This window comes from Zingiber officinale, chromosome 9A, assembly GCF_018446385.1.
Source record: "Zingiber officinale cultivar Zhangliang chromosome 9A, Zo_v1.1, whole genome shotgun sequence".
NCBI classification, from domain to species: domain Eukaryota; kingdom Viridiplantae; phylum Streptophyta; class Magnoliopsida; order Zingiberales; family Zingiberaceae; genus Zingiber; species Zingiber officinale.
Genome location: NC_056002.1, coordinates 117,674,965 through 117,697,653, shown reverse-complemented (window position 1 = coordinate 117,697,653; position 22,689 = coordinate 117,674,965). Strand labels below are relative to the sequence as shown.

The 22,689-nt window shown below is 41.3% G+C and overlaps 1 long non-coding RNA gene across 1 annotated transcript; it reads left to right on the top strand.

The window, feature by feature from the left end:
* Positions 1-2,819: 2,819 nt before the first annotated feature.
* On the top strand, positions 2,820-3,807 carry LOC122020628. Its single transcript, XR_006122267.1, has 2 exons — positions 2,820-3,270; positions 3,375-3,807. It is a non-coding gene; the product is annotated as an uncharacterized LOC122020628 (long non-coding RNA).
* The last annotated feature ends 18,882 nt before the right edge of the window (positions 3,808-22,689 follow it).

Below are 22,689 nucleotides of genomic sequence, written 5' to 3'. Positions count from 1 at the left end.
TCGATTCTTCTGGATGGAGCAGCTTGCTTGTCAAATTGAAGTGTAGACGAACAAAAGTTGTTCATAGGATGAACAAAAGAATAGATTGTCTTGATTCGTTACTGAGCCTCGGACCTCAAGCTCCTTTTTATAAGAATCATCAACGTTCGGTCGACCGATCCTTGGGTTCGATCAACCAAACCCGCTCCCTTCCTTCTTCTCTAAGATCTGATCTTCGGGCATGGATGACATTTAATGGTTCAGTCGACCTATCACCTTGTTCGATCGATCGAACAATGCACTTTCCCTGTTCGTCGAGATTCTTCATTAATACGGCTTTAATGCGATGATCATTCGGTCGAACAATCATGCTAGCTTCCATCTTTGCTTCTAGTCAATCTGTACTATGCCACATCATCAAGGTTCGGTCGACTGATCAGTTACTTTACCAACTCTACTTTGATTGATCTCTGGTTTGAATCAACTTGATTCGGTCAATCGATCCTGGTGTTCGTCGATCGATAAACTTCGGTTCCTATAACACGGAGTTAGAACGAAAGCTCCTACAAAACAGAGTTAGCACAGTAATATTTGAATAATAGTAAGATGCATGAGTAGTAATAGACAATAACACCGTCTTGATCTCAACTTGGAAACCTTCCTGGTTTCTTCAGTTGGATCAGCGACCTAGGGTTTGTTTCTTCTTGGAACACGACCTCACTGTCGCTCCTCCAGTTGCTTACCACAACCTACCTACCAAACCTTGGTCCTCCAGACCTGTTTAGACTTTACCGATTAGCATTGGATTAGCCACCCAGGACTTTCCCTCGATCTTCGATCCTCCAAACCTACCGAGCTTCCCTGCCAAGTGTCGAATCCTCTCGACCCACTTGGTCTTTCTGCCTGGCTTCCATGATCTGCTAAGACTTTTTCCAGATTAAGTAAACAGCCTACACACTCAGTTAACTTGTTAGATCACAACAAGACTTAACTTGAACCTTTGACAGCATTAAAACTCAGGTTCAATTCTGGTGCACCCTGCACCAACAAAAATTATTAATAATTTTATCATGTAAAATCTAGACTTGGGTTATAAGTCTACGTCAAATTTAAAACTTAGACTCTACAAACCAAGTTATAATCATGTATCTTTTAATTATGAAACTAATCAATAAAAATACTAACAAATCTAAACTAAATCAAAAACTTAAATTTAAAATAAAGATTCTATGATTTAGGGGGAGACACCAAATTAATTGGCACCTCAAAAACATAACCTACCCTTTTGGGTAATTAGGACTAGACTGAAAAATATAAGTTAACTCATGTCCAACATAGTACCAGAGTGGAGCGAGAAAATAGTACATCAGGGAAGCTTGGTCTAGGAAATCAAGTAGGGTAAGGCATACCCTACTTGGTCTACTTAGCTATATAGAACTAACACAAGCTACTAAAGGATCGATGAGCACGTGAGAGGGGGGGGGGGGGGTGAATCATGTGATTTTAAAAGCTTTTCTTCCTGATTTTAAAATCAAGTATATGCAGTGAAAATGTAACTAAGTGAGAAAAAGGAAGTGAGACAAAACTATATTTAATTATTAAGAATATTTCAAAATTTGTTTTAAAAAATACCTCTGTGTTTCTTCCATTTCGTAAATTCTCCCTCGAACTTCGACAGATCGATGCTCAGTCTGACCATTGTCTTGTTTGCTTCGGTTGATGGTTAGTCCTTCTGAAGCGATTGGGCTCTGATACTACTTGTTGGTCCCATGCAACCGATAAGAGGGGGGTGAATTATTTGTAAAATAAAATAACTCCTTTTTCAATCTTTCAACTTAATTAGATAGCGCAATTAAAATAAAGCAGAAATAAATTGAACAACTAAAGAAGATAACAAGCAAGAAGGCTACAATGTTTTTACTTGGTTATAATCTAGGTGGTTGTTAATGCAAGATAGTTGAAAGCTTAATAAAAATATCTTTCATTGAAAGATGAGAAGCCTCTTACACTCTTTGAAAACTCAGAAATAAATTAGGAAATGAATACATGAGTGGTTGTTTATTTATTAGCTTCAGGGGTCTTTTTATAGCCCCTGAAAAACTCTATCTGAAGCTTGAACACACCTTTAATTAAGTTTAAAGTGCCTTTAATAAGACAAGTTTTATTACCAAATATAAAACTTTATCTTCAGCTAACGGTCATCTGAAGGCATGTTCAATCACTTGGAAGGCACCTTCTATGAACAGTGTCGAAGGCTCCTTCTAAGCATTTAAAGGCACCTTTCCTGAGGCAGATCAACTCTTTAACTGATCTTCTTCGCGTGGGTGATGCTTCAGTCAGCTCTGACCTTCTCCTCGAGCAGGCTTCCTTCTCAGCTTCTCGTCCCTTGAACGTCGCGTACGTCCTTCTTGTCCATCAGTGTACTCTTCCATAGCACCTCATCGCTCAGATGCATCGAGCCCATCAACTCCTTTTCTATGACATCATTCTCACTAGCTGCGTCTTCCTCTCGACTTTTTGTGCTCCTATATATGTTCCTGCACACTTAAACACAATGTATCAAAGACAAACATGATCTAACTTAACTTGGTTGACTACATTAAAACTATCATGGGGTACTTACAGAATATTGAATTCGTCGTAAAGTTTTGTCCCAAAAATTAAAATTCCTATATTGCAAAAACATTAATTTACAGTAAAAAAATATTAAAATTACGAATAAATTTTGGGATGAATTAGAAATTCGTCCCTAAATTTAGGGACAAATAATGAATTTATCGTAAATTTTTTCTCTTAGGGGCAAATTTTGAATTTGTCCTAAAATAGTCCCTAAAATTAGAGATGAATTTTTAATTCATCCCTAAATATTGTGATGAATTGCAAATTCATCCCTAATTTGGGTTGAATATGTATTTGTCGTAAATTTGCCATTATAAGCTTCCCCATCCATTGAACTCCCCGTTTTCCCCTTTTCCCCTTTTCCCCTTTTCCTCCTCTGTCCTTAACTCTACGCTATTGTTGGTTGATCTCCATTTCCCCATGAGGTGAGGCAAAGCTGTGAGTGCGGTGTTGAGCAGGGACAAAATGAGGTAAGCCCTATGGGGCCGCGTAGATCAGGGCTGGATTTGTGTCCTATAGGATAGGCGACTTTGCCGTCAGATCTATCCTACACAACCCTTTGGGGTCGTGTAGTTTCGGCGGTATAGCCACCGGTAGACCACTGAATCTGTGTCCTAGAGAGTGGATCCAGGTTTTGCGCACATCAAGTTTCACAGATCTTGCAGCCTTAAGGTATGCACCAAATCCCTGATTTCTCTTTCTCAATCAAACGTTTCGCAACTTTCCAGCTTCAAATTCTTGTTCGATTTGTGTAACATGGCATCGAATTTGGGCAGAAATCAGTAGATCAAGCGCTAAATTCGGCAACGATGTTTGGAAGTGGGATGGGCAACCTAATCTACGAGGAGACGTGTGACATCCTCAAGATCTTCCTCAAGAATGTGATCCCTAACACCGTGACCTACACCGCCATGGGCATTGTCTATACGCTGAAGAGGAAGGGAAGGACCTATATCTTCTGCGGCTAATCAAACATAAGATAAGGAAAAGAAGGACAACTACAAATATGTTAACCATAGTTTCAGCTCATTGAAGTTAATGCTTAGTGAATGAGTCGAATCATTTTTTTTTTGGTTCTTAGCTAAGAGTTTGTAGATGAACACTAATTCTGAATTAGTTTATTCTCTATTGATGATTGTAATAAAGAAGATTGTATTGAGAGATTATTGATGCAATCATCCTTGGATCAAGGTTGATCAATTTGACTAAGCTCGAGTGGATTTGAGCTTGAATTTTGATGTTTGGACAATATGTTTAGAAAATATCTATAAGAAGTCAAGTAGGTCAAGGTTGACCAGATACTTGATGATATGTGAGAGAAAAGCCAAGTAGGTTGTGTAGAATCGGATACTTGACTGACAAAGTTCTAACTAGAGGTTAGGTAAAGAAAAAATCCTAACTTGGAGATTAGGTAAGGTAAAGTCCTAACTATGGTTAGGTAAATGAAAGTCCAAATGAATCAAGGAGGATTGGACGTTAGTAAAAGAAAGTCCTAACTGTGGTTTGATAAAGAAAAATCCAAGTGGGTCAAGGAGGATCACACATTAGCAAAGAAAAGTCGTAACTATGGTTAGGCAAAAGGAAGGCCAAGTGGGTCAAGGAGGATCACACGTTGGTAAAGAAAGTCTTAACTCGAGGGTTAGGCAAAAGAAAGTTCAAGTGGGTCAAGGAGGACTGCACGTTGGCAAGAGAAAAGTCCTAATTGTGGTTAGGCAAAAGAAAATCCAAGTGGGTCAATGAGGATCGCACTTGGTGATCGGAATTCCAACGAAAAGTTGACAAAGTCCAAGTGGTCAAAAGTTAACTGGACACTTGATGAGAAAGCCCCAACAGGTGATGGTTGACCAGAGGTGGGGTAAGGGAACCCTAGACTTGGGTTAAGCAAGTTAGGGTTGGAGCAATCGATTAGGCAATCAATTTGCCCAAGTAGTGGATCGATTGGGAGTGTTGTTGTGAAGAGGCACGGTGAATCGATTCAGTAAGCGATTCAGTCAAAAGCCAATCTATTGGGTAATCGATTGAAGTGGAGTTTTTCGTGAAGCACAATAGCTTTCTCATGAGGAGTTTAATCGATTGGGAGGAATTTGTGAACACACAGTAGCTTCATAATTGATTAGGTGATTGATTGAATCCAGTTAATTGATTGGGCAATCGATTGGAAGAAGCAGAAAAGAGTCGTTGCAAGATTTGAACCGCTGGATTTGTTTTGATCTAACGTGGCAAGGTCAATTGATTGGAAACCTTAATCTGTGGGATATAGAGGCATTCAAAGATTCAAATCATAATATCTTCTTCTTCACTCTTCACGGCTGGTTCTTGGAAAACTCTGAGAGAAGTGTTGTTGCATTTTCAAGCCTACAAGAGGCATTTTAAGCAACAAAAGATCAAGAAAGCAAGGTTGTCATTTGTATTGTGTATTTTCATCTTGTTTTCATTGTATCCTTGTATGTGAGCTTGTACGAGATTTCTCCACTTCGAGATTATTTTCAAAGAGTGTTCTTCATTGTGGAGTGTGTGCAATGTATTGATCCTTGGATTAGTCACCTCAAGGAGGTGGATACCAAGTAAATTATAGTATTAGCATTACTTTAAGTTTTCTGATGCAAATCATCATAAATGTGATTAGAATTAATCATCCTCCTCCAACTCTCGAAGTATCATAATAGATTGTGCTTTCTAGCTCCCGAAGTATCGTAATAGATCGTGCTTTCTGAATTGAATGAACACGATAGAACATCAAATATCCTATTTTAAAATTGTTCTCATTTTTCTTAAGTGTCGTTTTAAATTAATTTTATTTTTTTCACAGAATCGTAGTAGGTTTTGCAAAAACATGTATTTAGTGGCAAATTTTGTCGTCATTGGTCTCCTTGATCAGTGATGAATACATTCACCCATGATTAGGGATAAAAAAAAATCATCCATAATTAAGGACAAAAACAAATTTCGTCCCTCATCAGTGACGAATTGATTATTTGTTGTATTTTTTGCGATGAATTTAAATTTTTCGTTGCAAAAATTCTATGACGAGCTATTGACAACAAAAATATAATCATCGCTTTAAAATTCATCACAAATCATGATTTTTTTATAGTGATTAAAATAATTAAATAGAGTAGGATGCTTAAATAGAACAACAACTACTACTACTAACTTTTATCCTACTAAACAGGTCGGCTATGTATATTTGATTCGGTTCAAGATCAAATGATGTGGTGCATAAATTTCACCGTGGTGACAAAAATCCACCTTGCACCTAAGAGCTATGACATGAGGCCTTATCCTTGCTTTCTTCTCATGGCAGAACCGAATTTGTGGAGAATAACAAACATCAAAGGGCTTGCTGGGAGTTACCTCGGTGAAACCACTCTGATTCTTAAGTCATCATAGTGTTTCAATAAAAAAGGACAAAGTAATAAGAGAGGTTGAGTTCGAAGGCCAGAGAGTCCTTCTCCTGCGGAGCTTATACTTGATCCTTTATAAGGGTGAAGTACCCATAGGGATCATGGAGAGGTGGGAAAGAGATCATGAGTGAGTGGGGTTCACGACCCCTATCTTCTTCGAAGAAGTGGGGAGGAGATCATGAGCCATTGGGAATTATGGCTTTTATCTGCATCGGTATACGATTGGTCAACAGATTGGGAAGTCAGGAACTACTCGGCAGCTTAGACCAGCTCGGGAGGTCAGGAATCGCTCGGCAGCTTAGACCAGCTCAGGAAGTCAAGAGTCGGAGTGCTCGGCTCGACTAACTAAGCTCAGAAGTCGGGAGGTCGACAACTCAACTGGTCGAGTTGGCTCGGCAGGTCAAACTGCTTGAGAAGTTAGGAGGTTAATGACTTAGCTAATCGAGTCAGCTTAATAGTTGACATGCCACGTGGAGTCTATGATAACCAAGTTCCAAATTATGCCACATGGCTCTTGTGTTGACAACTGACCATGTTAAGGATCTGTCATGTGAAGCCTTACCTACATATCAATATCTTTTTACAGCATCAGACTTTATCTCCTATTATATTATTATCTATATTTAAATAAATTTTACCTTATTTTATTATTACTAATTAATATCTTTATCAATAGATTATATATTTTTATCATAATTTCATATCATCTAATTAAAATATCAATTAATTATCTAAGTATAAATACATATCTTAAACACTTACTCTCTCTAATATTTTTCATATCTTATCTGTTGGAACCCTAAGGTTGTTTTGATGTGATCAACAAGTTAAGTTAGGTCATATGGTGTTTTAACCTTGTGTATAAGTGTGCAGGAGCTTAGGAGTACAGGGGGTCGAGCAAAAGAAGCAGCTAGCGAGAAGGACGACACAGGAGAGAGCCAACGGGATCGGTGCGTCCGAGAGACGATGTGCTGCGGAAGAGTACGCGGGCGGACGAGAAGGAGGCACGTGGCGTTTCTGAGGGGCGAGAAGCTGGAGCAGAAGGTTGCTCAAGAAGGTCGGAAGTTGGGTTCGGGTGAGCCCTATTCCAGATGGTCGATGTCACCCAAGCAAGCGGAGCCGGAGCAGAACACCCGGACCGAGGCAAGCTGGACTGGAGCACAGGGTTCGGACCGAAAAAGTCAACATTATTGACTTTCTTGGTCCAGGCGCCCGGAACCCTTCCGAGCGCCCGGATCGGGATTTCATCCAGATCATGATCAAACGCGATCTATACGAAAGGGATAAAATTTTATCCCCTTCCCAGGCGTCTGGAACCCTCCAGGCGCCCCGACCAAGGCTATAAATACAGTCTTGGTCTAGAAGCTTTTCAATTCATTCAAGCAATTAGCAAACCAATACTTGTGTGCTTTCATTTTTAGTTTAGCTTCTATTTTTTTTTTACGTCATTGCTGTAAGAGACTTCTCCACCAGAAGGAGATACTAGTGCAGTTCATTCCTTGGATTAACAACCTCCCTGGTTGTAACCAAGTCAAAACTTTAGGCTATTCAACCCCCCTTCTATCCTGCCAACCCGGTCCAACAAGTGGTATCAGAGCCAGACGCTTCAAGAGAACTAACCACCGATTGAAGCACTGAATCAATGGCCGGAACAAGCATATACCCGCCGAAGTTTGAAGGGGAATTCGCTAGCTGAAAAAAACGAATGCAGGTATTTTTAAAACAGATTTTGAGTTATTTTTAATTATGAAATTCGATTTTGTAGCACCCGAAGGTAAGGAAGAATACCAGTGGACAAAAAAGGAACAGACCGACTACGTGGTAAACGGTAAAGCAGAGTTCCATCTGCTTAGCATCCTTCCGCTAAAAGAAGTCAACCGAATCGGCACCTACAATTCAGCAAAGAAACTTTAGGAGAAGTTTCTTGAACTACACGAAGGGACGTCCGAAGCCAAACTCGCAAGACGGGACTTACTTCGCAACCAACTCACCAACATGCGACTTGAAGAAGACGAGACAATTGCACATCTACACTCGAGAATTAAAGAGCTCATCACCGAACTTTCGAATCTCGGAGAAAAGGTAAGTAACTGAGATTCGCTAAGATACACACTCAATTCTTTTCCTAGAAATACTAAATGGGCATCACTAGTAGATGCTTTTTATATATCTAAGGACTTAGAAACTATTTTCTTAGAAGAATTATTTTCCACATTTGAAGTGCATGAATCGAGATGTGTAGATACTAAGGAGCCAAAGCATAACATCACCCTAAAGGCATCGAGAGACGAACAAGACTCAGAATCCTCTCTCGACGATGAAGAACTGGTAATGATGGTAAGGTGTTTTAAGAAATTATGTAAATCTAGGAAAACTAACCATCCACAAGGTAGAAAGAAAAGGACAATCCAATGCTACCACTGCAACGAAAAAGGGCACGTCAAGAACAACTGCCCCAAGCTAAGAAACAAGGACAAAGGAAAGAAGCCTGTCCAACCGAACAAATTCAAAACACTAAAAGCGACGTGGGACAATACGTTGTCCAAATCGGAAGTCAAGGCCTTCTCCGGACTTGCATTAATGGCAAGTCATCAAGACGAGGACTATGATTCAAGCTCGTCCGAAATGAGCATCGAGAGCATCGATGAAGAGGGAGCTACTGTTGGTGCAATATTCCCTAGGTCAAGGTTGACCTGGTTGACTAAGCTTGAGTTGGCTCAAGCTTAAGTCTTGATGTTTGGGTTTCAATGTTTGACAATACATGGAGACTGACAGGTCGTAGAGATTGCAGGTGTAATCGTCTGTGTGGGAAGTCCTGGTGAGTGAAGTCATGCAGATGAAAATCCTAGTGAGTGAAGCTAGGTGTAAGTCCCGGTGAGTGAAGCTGGGCAGTTGAGAAATCCTAGTGAGTGAAGCTAGGTGAAAGTCTCGATGAGTAAAGCCGGGTAGTTGGGAAAGTCCTGGTGAGTGAAGCCAGGCAAGTGAAAGTCCTGGTGAGTGAAGCCAGGCAGGGGAAAGTCCCAGTGAGTGAAGTCGGGCAATGGAAAGACCTGGTGAGTGAAGCTAGGCATGAGGAAATCCAGATGAGTCAAGGGTGACCGGACATCTGGTAGAAGGAAGTCCAAGTGGGTCATGGAGGACCAGACACTTGGCACGAGATGATAAGTCCAAGTGGGTCAAGATTGACCGAACACTTGGCACAAGGAGAAAGTCTAGATGGGTCAAAAGTTGATCGAATTCTTAGCGGTCGTAAGTCCAATAGGGAGTTGGCATGGAACTAGGAAGTTCGGGCGTAGTGAGCTTCCGAAAGCCATAACTTTTGACTCGGATATCGGAATGAGGTGATCTTGGATGAGAAACGAAGCTAATTTAAAGATCTATCCAGTTTTCTACTTTCCAATCGATTGGGGGGTTCAATCGATTGGGCGACGTGATTTTGTGCAGAAATGGGCTGAATCGATTAGGTAATTGATTAAAACTTCCCCAATCTATCGGTCAATCGATTGGGAGAGTTTTTGAGCAAACAGTGAGCTTCTGAATCGATCAGTTGATCGATTGAAACCTCCAATCGATCGGTCGATCGATTGGAGTGCTGGAAATCGCTCGAGAAGCCTTGAATCGATCGGGTAATCGATTTAGGGTGATTCCAAGAGCACAGAGGCGCTCTGGATAGATCAACCGATCGATCCAAAGCCTCCCCAATCGATTGGGAGCAATCCAATCGATTGGGATTTGACCGTTGGCGCGGATAAAGCCGTTGGCGAGCGTTTTCCTGCGCACGACTTCCTCTCTTCTCCACAGGCGATCACAGAAAACCTCCACAGCGATCTTTTCTTCCTCACTGCCAGTTCTTGAAGGTTCTTGGAGGCTCATCCAAGTCAAGAGGCGAGTTGCAAGAAGAAGAAGAAGAAGCTAGGGTTTTCATTGTAATCTTGTAAGATTCATTTGTATTTTGCTTCTTTCTTTCTCATTGTTGTATTATGAGGTTGTAAGGTTTCTCCGCCTTCGGTAGTTACTGAGAAGGAGTATTTTCATAGTGGAGGGTGCGTGAGTGTGTGGATCCTTGGATTAGTCACCTCTTGTTGAGGTGGATACCCAGTAAATCCTAGAGTTAGCGTTGTGTGTTTGTTTCTTTGTATTTTCCGCTGCATATCTTTGAAGAAACAAGCAACGACGAGCACAAGATTGCGCTGAGCTATTTACCCCCCCCCCCCTCTAGCTCCATAATCGATCCCAACAAGTGGTATCAGAGCAAGGTTGTTCTTCACCGGAATCATCGCCGGAAGGGGCAAAGAGCTAGAGGGTGAAGAAGTTGGAGCAATTCTACAAGTCAAAGACTTCATCACAAGAAGCTCAACTTCAATGGAATTCTAAGACGGACTTGGATTCGACACAAGGGTGCCTCCACCATATATATCTACAAGCTTCAATTCTTGGAAATTAAAAATTGAGAATTTCTTGATGATGGAGATAGAGCAATGGTTTGCTCTAATGGAAGGATTTGAATCTCCAACAAATTCCAAGGGCAAAGTACTCAAGAAAAGCAAATAGAGCCAAGAGCAAGTTCAAAGGAGCAAAGCAAATGATAAAGTGACCAAGCTTTTGGTCAATTTATTGCCAAGCAATATTTTGGCTCAAGTTGGAAAATTCAAGGATGCCAAAGAGCTATGGAGCAATTGGCAAAGATTCATGAGATCCCCTCCACTGTATAAGATCAAGAAGAATCCAAAGAGGGTGACTCATTGGAGCAAGACCAAGAGGAGGAAGACTCCGAAGTTGAGAGATTCTCAACTTCTGAAGAAGAAGTCCAAGAAGCTTCATCTTCAAAGGAATGCAATGAAGAAGGCAAGGAGAGCGCATACTCCTTGTTCCATGTACAAGATGAAGATGAAGAAGTCTCCACCTCTAGGATTGAGGGGGAGTGTAGATCATTGACACCGGAGCAAGAAGAAGCCTCCACATCCGGGTCAAGAGAAGAAGAGGATGAAGAAGCCTCCACCTCTAGGATTGAGGGGGAGCAACTCTTGGTGATATTGGATCAAGAGGAAGCCTCTACCTCCGGATCAAAAGGAGAAGATGTCATCCCTACACATGGAGGTAAAAACATTTCAATTAAAGATAAAAATCATATTATATGTTTTGAGTGTAGGGAACATGGGCATTACAAGAGAAAATGCCCCAAATTGGCCAAGAAGAAGGGCCAGGTGGCACTAAAAGGCAAGGTGAAGCCCAAGGAGACCGCTCCCGAAATAAAGAAGAGTAAGGAGCACATTGTGTGTTTTTCTTGCAATAAAAAAGGACATTATCGGAGTCAATATCCTAATGGGAAGAAGAAGGTCAAGGCTCATGGAGGAAGCATGAGTCAAGGGGGAGCCTCCAAGGTAAAAAGAAAGGTATCATTTATTGAGACTACTCCCTTGAACAATGGTAAAAAACATGTTAAGTCAAGTCTTTATCATTTTAATGCTATTTACCATAAGAATAGAAAGCATGAGAGCCTTAAAGAGAAACATGTGGCTCTACATGCTAAAACTACCAAACCTAGGGTTAGGAAGGTAGATGAAAATCTAGACAAGAAAACAAAGAATTTTAGGTATGCGTCTAGAAACAAAAATGCTCATGGATTTAATGAAAAACCAAAAACTAAGGACTTAATGGTGGAAATCAAGTCTTGAGGTCAAGACTTGATAAATTAGAAAAGACCCTAAAAAGGATGGAAAATATCCTAAAAGGGCAAAATGAGCAAAATCTAGATTTAGGACAACAAGGGTCATCCAAGGGTCATAGAGGTTTGGGATACAAACCTAAACCAAAGAAGATGTGCCTTCTTACCATAGAGTTCCATATAGTTATGGAACTAACCCTAGGCCTAGTGGTCAAGTCAAAAATACTAGGGAGGTTATTCCTAAGAGTATTTTTACAACAAATGTGACTAAGACTTCTAAGAAGTCCAATAAAGTCACAAAGAAGGTCACAAGGGAAGCAATCCCTAGGGTTGACCTAGAAAATGTGATCAAGGCTTCTAAGAAGCCAAACAAGGTCACTAGGAAGGTATCTAGGGAAGTTATCCCTAGTGAGTACCTAGAGCATCCAAGGAGCACCAATAGATTTTGGGTTCCTAGGAGCATCTTCTCTACCCCATAGATGGGTTAGAGAGTGTCAACTCTAAATGGAAGGGTAGTTAACCCAATCATGATGAAGTTGACACTCAAGGAGCATTTTCAAGGTTATTATTAACCTTTGAAAATGAAAAGGATAAATGGTTTACTCTTGGAAAAAGTAAAAGGTGTCATATTTTAAGAAATTAGATGAAATTTTAAATGACACAATTTGAGAAAATCATAAGAACTACCAAGTTGGGATTTTGGTATGTTCTTAGGAAGTTAAAGGTAAATTTAAGCCTTAACTCATTTGGTTACTCTTGGAAGAGTAGATTGTGCCAAAATTTGAGGAATATGTTTAATTTAAATTGGCACAAATTAAGAAAAGCAAAAAAAAAATGTCAAAGTTGGATTATTAGCATTTTCTTGAGAAAGTGGGCAATCTAGGTTTTAAATCTTAATTTAGCTAAGGTTTAAGGATACTTAGATAGGTAATCTAGGTATTTTATTCATGCTAATTTGTCATGCTTTGTTTGTCCATCATATGCCATGACATCATGTTTATTTTTGCACTCATGATTATTATGAAAAACAACACAAAAATACCATGTCATGTCATACATACATCATATAGTCATAGGAAATTTTCTTTCAAAAATTATTTACGTTTGCCATAACACATCATGCATTATTTTAATTCCTTACAAATCTAAAGACAAATGACATTCATTAATAAGTAACATCCTTGGTGGATGTTCATAACCTCAAAATGCCTAGATAGATATGCATGATCCCTAGATTAGGGTAAAACCAAAGTTTACATCTCACTAAGAACTATAAGGTGACTTGTATGTGGTTTCGTACACATTAAATATAAGTGAGATGTTAGGATGATAAACAAAACTCAAGATGTTGGTTTAGTCCATTCTTTTGAGTTTAAGTTCATCAAAACACATAGTTATGTGTTTTCCAATCATTGGGAAAGCTAATGTGCAAGTCATGTGCATTAAGCCCAAAGAACATGGTTGGATATTGGTTTTGAAAATCATTTTAAAATGCTTTTAGAAAACCTTGATGAAAACTATCTTTTGATAGTAATTATCATTGAAATGTTAGACACAAACTAGAAGAAAACACTAATATTTTTACAAGTTTTCAAGTTTGTGTCAATCTTGGAAAATAGAAAGTATTTTCATAGAAAAGTATTTTTTCCTTGATAGTATATCCCTTAAGTAGTGTCTACATGAATTTTCATGATTTTTAGAATTTTGTAGAATTTTTGGGGAGTTTCTGAAATTGACTGAAATGAAATTTTAGCAATTTCAGAGCTTCAATCGATCACCCGATCGATTGGAGTGCCTCAATCGATCAGGCGATCGATTGAGAAGGCATTTCTCGCGAGAAGAAGCTCGCGCCTGATCGATTGAGAAGGCATTTCTCGCGAGAAGAAGCTCGCTGGATCGATCCACCGATCGATCCACACTAGCTGAATCGATCAGTGGATCGATTCAGGCAGGTTCAATCGATTGGGACCCAACTCCAATCGATTGGGGATGCTGATTTTGGCTGGGAAAGCTTGTTTTCAGCATTCTAAACCATTTTTAATCTATAAAACCACTCCTAACCCCTCAAATACACATTTGTATACATTTAGGGGGAGTTTTCATAATGAAAACAAGGATGTATTGGTTAAGGAAGACTAAGTAGAGGTTTAGATTGAGGTTGTTAGGACCAAAAGTAGCTAGAGGGGGGGGGGGGTGAATAGCTCGTCGCGTTCGCTCGGTGCTTGGCGTTGCTTGTTTCTTCAAAGATGTGCAGCGGAAAATACAGAAACAATCACACAACGCTAACACGGTTGGTTTACTTGGTATCCACCTCACAAGAGGTGACTAATCCAAGGATCCACACCAACACACACACCCTCCACTAAATAAAACTCTCCTTTATGGTAACTACCAAGGGCGGAGAAGCCCTACAAGACTCAATACAAGAAGAGAAGGAAAGGATACAAGAAATACAAGCTTACAAGCTTACAATGAGTACAAACCCTAACCCTAGCTTCTCTTCTTTGACTTTGATCCGCCTCTTGACTTGAAACCTTCCAAGATCCTTGGCGATCCGAGCTTTGTGAGTGCCGTGGAGGAGTGGCGAGAATCTGGAGTGAATCGGAGAAGGGATGCCGAAGGAAATGAACGCATGCGGCTTTATCGACGCCAATCCCGATCGATTCGAATGTTCCCAATCGATCGGGAGGCTTTGGATCGATCCACGGATCTGGATCCGGGCCGCCTGCCGGAAAAGCACCGGATCGATCCACGGATCGATCCGGCGCTTATCGAAGCGGCCGCGTCCCAATCGATCCACCGATCGATTGGAACATCTGGATCGATCCACGGATCGATCCGAGGCTCTGTTCGCTAGAGAAGCACGGATCGATCCACCGATCGATCCAGCCTGAATCGATCCACGCGATCGATCCAACACTTGGTTTTTGCCCAAAACCAAGTTCCAAGCCTCTCAAACCAACATCCGGTCAACCTTGACCTGTTGGTACATCATGCCTAGCATCTGGTCACTCCTTTGACCTGCTAGGACTTCCCACCAAGTGTCTGGTCAATCCCTTTGACCCACTTAGACTTTTCTATTCATGCCAAGTATCTGGTCACTCCCTTGACCTACTTGGACTTCCATCAGATGTCTGGTCAATCCCTTTGACCTATCTGTATTTCCTCGTGCCAAGTATCCAGTCAATCCTTTGACCTACTTGGACTTCCCAACACCAAATGTCCGATCATCCTTGATCCATCTGGATTTTCCCTTGCCTGGCTTCACTCACCAGGACTTTCACCTAGCTTCACTCACTAGGGTTTTCCTTCTGCCTGGCTTCACTCACCAGGACTTTCACCTAGCTTCACTCACTAGGGTTTTCCATCTGCCTAGCTTCACTCACTAGGGCTTTCACCTGGCTTCACTCACCAGGACTTTCACCTACCTTCACTCACTAGGATTTTCCTTCTGCCTGGCTTCACTCACCAGGACTTTCACCTAGCTTCACTCACTAGGGTTTTCACCTGGTTTCACTCACCAGGACTTTCACCTAGCTTCACTCACTAGGATTTTCACCTGGTTTCATTCACCAGGACTTTCACCTAGCTTCACTCACTAGGACTTTCACCTAGCTTCACTCACTAGTGTTTTCCTTCTGCCTGGCTTCACTCACCAGGACTTTCACCTAGCTTCACTCACTAGTGTTTTCCTTCTACCTGGCTTCACTCACCAGGACTTTCATCTAGCTTCACTCACTAGGGTTTTCACCTGGTTTTACTCACCAGGACTTTCACTCTGCCTGGCTTCACTCACCAGGACTTCCCTGTCAAGTATCCAGTCAACCTTGACCTACTTGACTCTTCTTCAATCAATTTCTTATTGTCAAACATCTAAACTCAAACCAAGACTCAGCTTGGTCACCCAGGTCAACCTTGACCTGAGGGATATTGCACCAACAATCTCCCCCTTTTTGATGTTTGACAATACCACATGTAAGTTAGGCTAATCCTATAGCCTCAATCTTCATGCCACTAGGTAATGAACATATAAATTAAGCTCTTCATTCTCCCCCTACGAGGGCACACTCCCTCTAGGTAATGAAAGCCTAACTTACACCCATTCATAGGTCCTTTCATTCTCCCCCTATTGGCACACATCAACCCATCTTTGGGCACACATCAACCCATGCCCCAATTTTGGGTACACATCAACAAATCCATTTGTTGACGACTCTCCCCCTGAAGAGTTACTCATCATTGTTCACAACATCACTCGTTGTGATCAACACGATAATGAAGGTCACATACCCTTTATTTATCCTTAACTTCTCCCTCAATGTAGACAAATACCCAACCTTGAGCATTATCTAACCACTTGAGTTCCCACTTGAAATAATGAGGATATCCACTCCCCATTTCAAGTTCAAAAGCTCATACATGAGCATTTTCTTTAAAGAAGGTTAACCACCTTCCAAGGTTCATGAAAAGTAATTTTTCATGTCTTTAAAGAGTCCCTCCCCCTAAAGACATGGTGGTAACTTCTGTCATTGCACCAACAATGACTTGGAATTCCTAAACCTTTAGGAAACCCAAATTTAGAAGTTTTGAGGTTCAAATACTCAAAATTTGAAACAAACCTCAACCTAAACTTCAATGAAGCCTTCCTTAACCAATCCATCCTTGTTTTCACATGAAAACACCCTTTGTATGTATACAAATGTATTTTAGGGGTTTGGAATGGTTACCTAGACTCAAAGAGGTTCAAAGATGCTGAAATCAAGCCTTCCCAGCTAAAATCAGCAACTTGGATCGATTGGAGTTGGGTTCCAATCGATTGAACCTTTCTGAATCGATCCATTGATCGATTCAGACTACCTGGATCGATCGGCTGATCGATTCAGCGAGCTTCTGCTCGCGGGAGTCTTGCCTTCTGAATCGATCCACGGATCGATTCTGGCACTCCAATCGATCCATGGATTGATCGGAGCTCTGATAGTTGCTGAAATTCCATTTCAGTCAACTTCAGAAACCCCTAGAAAATTCTACAAAAATCCAAAAATCATGAAATTTCGTGTAGGCATTATTTAGGGCATATAATATCAAGGAAAAATAGTTTTCTATGAAAATACTTCATATTTTCAAAGATTGACACAAACTTGAAAACTTGCAAAAACTTTAGTGTTTTCTTCAAGATTGTGTCTAACTATTCAATGGTGATTACTATCAAAAGATAGCCTTCACCAAGGTTTTCCAAAATCATTTTGAAAATATTTTCAAACTAATATCCCACCATGTTCCTTGGGCTTAATGCACATGACTTGTACATTAGCTTTCCCAATGATGGGAAAACACATAACTATGTGCTTTGATGAACCTAAAACTCAAAAGAATGCACTAAATCAACATCTTGAGTTTTGTTCATCTTCCTAACATCTCACTTGTATCTAATGTACACTAAAACACGGACAAGTCACCTTATAGTCCTTGTGAGATGTAGATTTTGGTTTTTTTTTTTTTTGCCCTAATCTAGGGATCATGCATATCTATCTAGGCATTCTAGAGATATTAGACATCCACCTAGGATGTCACTTGTCAATAAGTGTCGTTAAATGTCATTTGTCCTTAATTACAAGGAATTAAACTTAATGCATGATTATGTTATGGCATACATCAAAAGAAAATAATTTTCAACAGAAAATATCCTATTTCTACATGATGTATGAATGTCATGACATGGTATTTTTTTTTTGGAGTTTTCATACTAAAACAATGAATTCAAAAATAGACATGATGTCATGGCATATGATGGGCAAACAATCATGGCAAGATTTTGCATAAATAAAATATACTTAGATTAACTATCTAAGTATCCTTAAAGTCTTAGCTAAACTTACAACTTAAACCTAGATTGCCCTAAAGTGCTTCAAGAGAATGCCAAAACCTAAATTGGCATTTCTAATTTCCTTGATTTAATGTATGCCAATTGAAAATAAACATGTCCTCAAATGTTGGCATATTCCATTTTTCCTCAAGAGTGATTACATAAATCAAGGCCCGGATTGCCTTAAATTTCCAAGAGAATACCAAAATCCCAACTTGGTATTTCTCAAGGTTTTCCCAATTTATGCCATTTTAATATAAAATCAATTTTTCACCATTAGACACATTTTACTCTTTCAAGGAGTAATCAATAATTCCATTTCATTTTCAAAGGTTAACTAAAACCTTGAAAATGCTCCTTGAGTGTCAATTTCCTCAAAGTTGGGTTAACTACCCTTCTAATCGGAGTTGACACTCTCTAACCCATCTATGGGGTAGAGAAGATGCTCCTAGGAACCCAACACCTATTGGTGCTCCTTGGATGCTCTAGGTACTCACTAGGGATAACTTCCCTAGATACCTTCCTAGTGACCTTGTTGGGCTTCTTAGAAGCCTTGGTCACAGTTTCTAGGTCAACTCTAGGGATAACCTCCCTTGTGACCTTGTTTGTGACTTTCTTAGACTTCTTAGAAGTCTTAGTCACATTTATTGCAAAAATACTCTTAGGGATGACTTCCCTAGCATTTTTGGCTTGACCACTAGACCTAATGCCCTTTTTGATTGCAAGAGAAGCACACAATGTGCTCCTTGCTCTTCTTTGTTTCGGGGATGGTCTCCTTGGGCTTCGCCTTGCCCTTTTGTGCCACTTGGCCCTTCTTCTTGGCCAATTTAGGGCACTTGCTCTTGTAGTGCCCATGTTCCCTACACTCAAAGCATATAATATGATTTTTATTTTTAATTGAAATATTTATACCTTTGCTTGTAGGGGTGGCATCTTTTCCTTTGGATCCGGAGATAGAAGCTTCCTCTTGATCCGATCTTGATTCTCCTCCATTTGATTTTTCTTGACTCGTGGAGGTAGAAGCTTCTTCAATCTCTTCATCTCTTGACCCGGATGTAGAAGCTTCTCCTTCTTCTTGATCCGGTGTCACCAAGGATTGATCCCCCTCAATCCTAGAGGTGGAGGCTTCATCATCTTGAATATGAAACAAGGAGTATGCTCCCTCCTTGTTCCCTTCGTTGCATTCCCTTGAAGATGAAGCTTCTTCTTGAACTTCTTCTTCGGAGGTTGAGCATCTCTCAACCTCGGAGTCCTCCTCTTGGTCTTGATCCAATGAGTCACCCTCTTTGGATTCTCCTTGATTTGGTACAGTGGAGGGGATCTCATGAATTCTTGCCAATTTGCTCCAAAGCTCCTTGGCATCTTCAAACTCTCCAATTTGTTCCAAGATGTTGCTTGGCAATAAATTGACCAAAAGCTTGGTCACTTTGTCATTGGCCTCACATCTTTGGATTTGGTCTTTGCTCCATTTGCTCCTTTTGAGTACTTTGCCCTTGGAATTTGTGGGAGCTTCAAAACCTTCCATGAGAGCAAACCATTGCTCTATCTCTATCATAAGAAAATTTTCGATTCTTGATTTCCAAGAATCGAAACTCGTAGAAGTGTATGGTGGAGCCACCCTTGTGTCAAATCCAAGCCCATCTTGGAATTGCATCTTGAAGTTGAGCTTGATAAAATTTCTTTGACTTTGACAACTTTGCTTCAACTTCTTCACCCTCTAGCTCTTCTTGTTATGCTTGACCCTTCCGGGGATGATTCCGGTGAAGAGCGGCCTCGCTCTGATACCACTTGTTAGGACCAAAAGTAGCTAGAGGGGGGGTGAATAGCTCGTCGCGTTCGCTCGGTGCTTGGCGTTGCTTGTTTCTTCAAAGATGTGCAGCGGAAAATACAGAAACAATCACACAACGCTAACACGGTTGGTTTACTTGGTATCCACCTCACAAGAGGTGACTAATCCAAGGATCCACACCAACACACACACCCTCCACTAAATAAAACTCTCCTTTATGGTAACTACCAAGGGCGGAGAAGCCCTACAAGACTCAATACAAGAAGAGAAGGAAAGGATACAAGAAATACAAGCTTACAAGCTTACAATGAGTACAAACCCTAACCCTAGCTTCTCTTCTTTGACTTTGATCCGCCTCTTGACTTGGAAACCTTCCAAGATCCTTCAAGAACTGGCGATCTGAGCTTTGTGAGTGCTGTGGAGGAGCTGGCGAGAAATCTGGAGTGAATCGGAGAAGGGATGCCGAAGGAAATGAACGCATGCGGCCTTTATCGACGCCAACGGTCGGATCCCGATCGATTCGAATGTTCCCAATCGATCGGGGAGGCTTTGGATCGATCCACGGATCGATCCAGAGCGCCTTTCCTCGAAGCACGGATCGATCCACGGATCGATCCGGCGCTTATCGAAGCGGCCGCGTCCCAATCGATCCAGCGATCGATTGGAACATCTGATCGATCCACGGATCGATCCGGAGGCTCTCTGCTTAGGAGAAGCACGGATCGATCCGATCGATCCGGCTCTGAATCGATCCGATCGATCAACATTGGTTTTGCCCAAACCAAGTTCCAAGCCTCTCAAACCAACATCCGGTCAACCTTGACCTGTTGGTACATCATGCCTAGCATCTGGTCACTCCTTTGACCTGCTAGGACTTCACACCAAGTGTCTGGTCAATCCCTTTGACCCACTTAGACTTTTCTATTCATGTCAAGTATCTGGTCACTCCCTTGACCTACTTGGACTTCCATCAGATGTCTGGTCAATCCCTTTGACCTATCTGTATTTCCTCGTGCCAAGTATCCAATCAATCCTTTGACCTACTTGGACTTCCCAACACCAGATGTCCGATCATCCTTGATCCATCTGGATTTTCCCTTGCCTGGCTTCACTCACCAGGACTTTCACCTAGCTTCACTCACTAGGACTTTCACCTAGCTTCACTCACTAGGGTTTTCCTTCTGCCTGGCTTCATTCACCAGGACTTTCACCTAGCTTCACTCACTAGGGTTTTCCATCTGCCTAGCTTCACTCACTAGGGCTTTCACCTGGCTTCACTCACCAGGACTTTCACCTACCTTCACTCACTAGGATTTTCCTTCTGCCTGGCTTCACTCACCAGGACTTTCACCTAGCTTCACTCACTAGGGTTTTCACCTGGTTTCACTCACCAGGACTTTCACCTAGCTTCACTCACTAGGATTTTCACCTGGTTTCACTCACCAGGACTTTCACCTAGCTTCACTCACTAGGACTTTCACCTAGCTTCACTCACTAGTATTTTCCTTCTGCCTGGCTTCACTCACCAGGACTTTCACCTAGCTTCACTCACTAGTGTTTTCCTTCTGCCTGGCTTCACTCACCAGGACTTTCACCTAGCTTCACTCACTAGGGTTTTCACCTGGTTTTACTCACCAGGACTTTCACTCTGCCTGGCTTCACTCACCAGGACTTCCCTGTCAAGTATCCAATCAACCTTGACCTACTTGACTCTTCTTCAATCAATTTCTTATTGTCAAACATCTAAACTCAAACCAAGACTCAGCTTGGTCACCCAGGTCAACCTTGACCTGAGGGATATTGCACCAACAGAGGTTTGGTTTCAATATTGAATTTTTGAACCTCAAAACTTCCAAATTTGAATTTCCTATATGTTTAGGGATTCCAAGTTATTGTTGGTGCAATGACAGAAGTTACGTGCATGTCTTTAGGGGGAGTTACTCTTTAAGGACATGAAAATTTATTTTTCATACACCTTGGAAGGTGGTTAACCTTCTTTCAGAAAAGTTCAAGGTTGGGCATTTGAATACAATGGAGAGTGGATATCTTCATTATTCAAGTGGTATATGCTCAAGGATGAGCATTTGATGAAAATGAAGGGTATGAGACTTTTATTTGAATCGTGTGTGAACATACCAAGTGGTATATGCTCAAGGATGAGCATTAAGAATAATGAAGGGTATGAGACTTTCGTTATTGAGTTGTGAACAACGTTGGGTAACTCTTCAGGGGGAGAGTTTTTGATGTATGCTAATAGGGGGAGAATGTGTGGTTAAGTTAGGCCTTCATTACCTAAAGAGGAAGTTTGTGCCCTCTTGGAAAGGGGAAGAATGAAGGGAACCCTCATTCATACATTGGCATGAGATTAGCCTAACTTAAAGGTATTGTCAAACATCAAAAAGGGGGAGATTGTTGGTGCAATATTCCCTGGATCAAGGTTGACCTGGTTGACTAAGCTTGAGTTGGCTCAAACTTAAGTCTTGATATTTGGGCTTCGATGTTTGACAATATATTGAGACAATACATGGAGACTGACAGGTCGTGGAGATTGCAGGTGTAATCATCTGTGTGGGAAGTCCTGGTGAGTGAAGTCAGGCAGATGAAAATCCTAGTGAGTGAAGCTAGGTGCAAGTCCCGGTGAGTGAAGCTGGGCAGTTGAGAAATCCTAGTGAGTGAAGCTAGGTGAAAGTCCCGATGAGTAAAGCCAGGCAGTTGGGAAAGTCCTAGTGAGTGAAGCCAGGCAAGTGAAAGTCCTGGTGAGTGAAGCCAGGCAGGGGAAAGTCCCGGTGAGTGAAGGCGGGCAATGGAAAGACCTGGTGAGTGAAGCTAGACACGAGGAAATTCAGATGGGTCAAAGGTGACCGGACATCTGGTAGAAGGAAGTCCAAGTGGGTCATGGAGGGCCGAACACTTGACACGAGATGATAAGTCCAAGTGGGTCAAGGTTGACTGAACACTTGGCACAAGGAGAAAGTCTAGATAGGTCAAAAGTTGATCGAATTCTTAGCGGTCGTAAGTCCAATAGGGAGTTGGCATGGAACTAGGAAGTTCGGACGTAATGAGCTTTCGAAGGCCATAACTTTTGACTCGGATATCGGAATGAGGTGATCTTGGATGCGAAACGAAGCTAATTTCAAGATCTATCCAGTTTTCTGCTTTCCAATCGATTGGTTAATCGATTGGGGGGTTCAATCGATTGGTCAATCGATTGGGCGACGTGATTTTGTGCAGAAATGGGCTGAATCGATTAAAACTTCCCCAATCGATCGGTCAATCGATTGGGAGAGTTTTTGAGCAAACAGTGAACTTTTGAATCGATCAGTTGATCGATTGAAACCTCCAATCGATCGGTCGATCGATTGGAGCGCTG